We start from the raw sequence: 4,380 nt of genomic DNA on the forward strand, positions 1-4,380 counted from the left end.
CAGTGTTTCAGGTACAAAATGACTGTTTCTCGCTGAGAAAATGCCAAAAAGCGGATTTCTGTCATAACATTGATTTACCTTCTGATTTTTCAAGGCAAGCTATTGAAAACGTTAGAAAATTGGAGAAAGGAGTCTATGTAGTTGATTTGAGAGACTCATTTCATTATTGGACTCACCAAACCACTTACAGTGTTTCAGGTACAAAATGACTGTTTCTCGCTGAGAAAATGCCAAAAAGCGGATTTCTGTCATAACATTGATTTACCTTCTGATTTTTCAAGGCAAGCTATTGAAAATGTCGGAAAATTGGAGAAAGGAGTCTATGTAGTTGATTTGAGAGACTCATTTCATTATTGGACTCACCAAACCACTTACAGTGTTTCAGGTACAAAATGACTGTTTCTCGCTGAGAAAATGCCAAAAAGCGGATTTCTGTCATAACATTGATTTACCTTCTGATTTTTCAAGGCAAGCTATTGAAAATGTCGGAAAATTGGAGAAAGGAGTCTATGTAGTTGATTTGAGAGACTCATTTCATTATTGGACTCACCAAACCACTTACAGTGTTTCAGGTACAAAATGACTGTTTCTCGCTGAGAAAATGCCAAAAAGCGGATTTCTGTCATAACATTGATTTACCTTCTGATTTTTTAAGGCAAGCTATTGAAAACGTTAGAAAATTGGAGAAAGGAGTCTATGTAGTTGATTTGAGAGACTCATTTCATTATTGGACTCACCAAACCACTTACAGTGTTTCAGGTACAAAATGACTGTTTCTCGCTGAGAAAATGCCAAAAAGCGGATTTCTGTCATAACATTGATTTACCTTCTGATTTTTTAAGGCAAGCTATTGAAAACGTTAGAAAATTGGAGAAAGGAGTCTATGTAGTTGATTTGAGAGACTCATTTCATTATTGGACTCACCAAACCACTTACAGTGTTTCAGGTACAAAATGACTGTTTCTCGCTGAGAAAATGCCAAAAAGCGGATTTCTGTCATAACATTGATTTACCTTCTGATTTTTCAAGGCAAGCTATTGAAAATGTCGGAAAATTGGAGAAAGGAGTCTATGTAGTTGATTTGAGAGACTCATTTCATTATTGGACTCACCAAACCACTTAGAGTGTTTCAGGTACAAAATGACTGTTTCTCGCTGAGAAAATGCCAAAAAGCGGATTTCTGTCATAACATTGATTTACCTTCTGATTTTTTAAGGCAAGCTATTGAAAACGTTGGAAAATTGGAGAAAGGTGTCTATGTAGTTGATTTGAGAGACTCATTTCATTATTGGACTCTCCAAACCGCTTACAGTGTTTCAGGTACAAAATGACTGTTTCTCGCTGAGAAAATGCCAAAAAGCGGATTTCTGTCATAACATTGATTTACCTTCTTATTTTTTAAGGCAAGCTATTGAAAACGTTAGAAAATTGGAGAAAGGTGTCTATGTAGTTGATTTGAGAGACTCATTTCATTATTGGACTCACCAAACCACTTACAGTGTTTCAGGTACAAAATGACTGTTTCTCGCTGAGAAAATGCCAAAAAGCGGATTTCTGTCATAACATTGATTTACCTTCTGATTTTTCAAGGCAAGCTATTGAAAACGTCATAAAATTGGAGAAAGGAGTCTATGTAGTTGATTTGAGAGACTCATTTCATTATTGGACTCACCAAACCACTTACAGTGTTTCAGGTACAAAATGACTGTTTCTCGCTGAGAAAATGCCAAAAAGCGGATTTCTGTCATAACATTGATTTACCTTCTGATTTTTTAAGGCAAGCTATTGAAAACGTTGGAAAATTGGAGAAAGGTGTCTATGTAGTTGATTTGAGGGACTCATTTCATTATTGGACTCACCAAACCACTTACAGTGTTTCAGGTACAAAATGACTGTTTCTCGCTGAGAAAATGCCAAAAAGCGGATTTCTGTCATAACATTGATTTACCTTCTGATTTTTCAAGGCAAGCTATTGAAAATGTCGGAAAATTGGAGAAAGGAGTCTATGTAGTTGATTTGAGAGACTCATTTCATTATTGGACTCACCAAACCACTTAGAGTGTTTCAGGTACAAAATGACTGTTTCTCGCTGAGAAAATGCCAAAAAGCGGATTTCTGTCATAACATTGATTTACCTTCTGATTTTTTAAGGCAAGCTATTGAAAACGTTAGAAAATTGGAGAAAGGTGTCTATGTAGTTGATTTGAGAGACTCATTTCATTATTGGACTCTCCAAACCGCTTACAGTGTTTCAGGTACAAAATGACTGTTTCTCGCTGAGAAAATGCCAAAAAGCGGATTTCTGTCATAACATTGATTTACCTTCTGATTTTTCAAGGCAAGCTATTGAAAACGTCATAAAATTGGAGAAAGGAGTCTAAGTAGTTGATTTGAGAGACTCATTTCATTATTGGACTCACCAAACCACTTACAGTGTTTCAGGTACAAAATGACTGTTTCTCGCTGAGAAAATGCCAAAAAGCGGATTTCTGTCATAACATTGATTTACCTTCTGATTTTTTAAGGCAAGCTATTGAAAACGTTGGAAAATTGGAGAAAGGTGTCTATGTAGTTGATTTGAGGGACTCATTTCATTATTGGACTCACCAAACCACTTACAGTGTTTCAGGTACAAAATGACTTTCTCGCTGAGAAAATGCCAAAAAGCGGATTTCTGTCATAACATTGATTTACCTGCTGATTTATCAAGGCAAGCTATTGAAAACGTCAGAAAATTGGAGAAAGGAGTCTATGTAGTTGATTTGAGAGACTCATTTCATTATTGGACTCACCAAACCACTTACAGTGTTTCAGGTACAAAATGACTGTTTCTCGCTGAGAAAATGCCAAAAAGCGGATTTCTGTCATAACATTGATTTACCTTCTGATTTTTTAAGGCAAGCTATTGAAAACGTTAGAAGATTGGAGAAAGGTGTCTATGTAGTTGATTTGAGAGACTCATTTCATTATTGGACTCTCCAAACCGCTTACAGTGTTTCAGGTACAAAATGACTGTTTCTCGCTGAGAAAATGCCAAAAAGCGGATTTCTGTCATAACATTGATTTACCTTCTTATTTTTTAAGGCAAGCTATTGAAAACGTTAGAAAATTGGAGAAAGGTGTCTATGTAGTTGATTTGAGAGACTCATTTCATTATTGGACTCACCAAACCACTTACAGTGTTTCAGGTACAAAATGACTGTTTCTCGCTGAGAAAATGCCAAAAAGCGGATTTCTGTCATAACATTGATTTACCTTCTGATTTTTCAAGGCAAGCTATTGAAAACGTCATAAAATTGGAGAAAGGAGTCTATGTAGTTGATTTGAGAGACTCATTTCATTATTGGACTCACCAAACCACTTACAGTGTTTCAGGTACAAAATGACTGTTTCTCGCTGAGAAAATGCCAAAAAGCGGATTTCTGTCATAACATTGATTTACCTTCTGATTTTTTAAGGCAAGCTATTGAAAACGTTGGAAAATTGGAGAAAGGTGTCTATGTAGTTGATTTGAGGGACTCATTTCATTATTGGACTCACCAAACCACTTACAGTGTTTCAGGTACAAAATGACTGTTTCTCGCTGAGAAAATGCCAAAAAGCGGATTTCTGTCATAACATTGATTTACCTTCTGATTTTTCAAGGCAAGCTATTGAAAATGTCGGAAAATTGGAGAAAGGAGTCTATGTAGTTGATTTGAGAGACTCATTTCATTATTGGACTCACCAAACCACTTAGAGTGTTTCAGGTACAAAATGACTGTTTCTCGCTGAGAAAATGCCAAAAAGCGGATTTCTGTCATAACATTGATTTACCTTCTGATTTTTTAAGGCAAGCTATTGAAAACGTTAGAAAATTGGAGAAAGGTGTCTATGTAGTTGATTTGAGAGACTCATTTCATTATTGGACTCTCCAAACCGCTTACAGTGTTTCAGGTACAAAATGACTGTTTCTCGCTGAGAAAATGCCAAAAAGCGGATTTCTGTCATAACATTGATTTACCTTCTGATTTTTCAAGGCAAGCTATTGAAAACGTCATAAAATTGGAGAAAGGAGTCTATGTAGTTGATTTGAGAGACTCATTTCATTATTGGACTCACCAAACCACTTACAGTGTTTCAGGTACAAAATGACTGTTTCTCGCTGAGAAAATGCCAAAAAGCGGATTTCTGTCATAACATTGATTTACCTTCTGATTTTTTAAGGCAAGCTATTGAAAACGTTAGAAAATTGGAGAAAGGAGTCTATGTAGTTGATTTGAGAGACTCATTTCATTATTGGACTCACCAAACCACTTACAGTGTTTCAGGTACAAAATGACTGTTTCTCGCTGAGAAAATGCCAAAAAGCGGATTTCTGTCATAACATTGATTTACCTT

This window comes from Cololabis saira, unplaced genomic scaffold (assembly GCF_033807715.1).
Source record: "Cololabis saira isolate AMF1-May2022 unplaced genomic scaffold, fColSai1.1 scf050, whole genome shotgun sequence".
Taxonomy (NCBI): domain Eukaryota; kingdom Metazoa; phylum Chordata; class Actinopteri; order Beloniformes; family Belonidae; genus Cololabis; species Cololabis saira.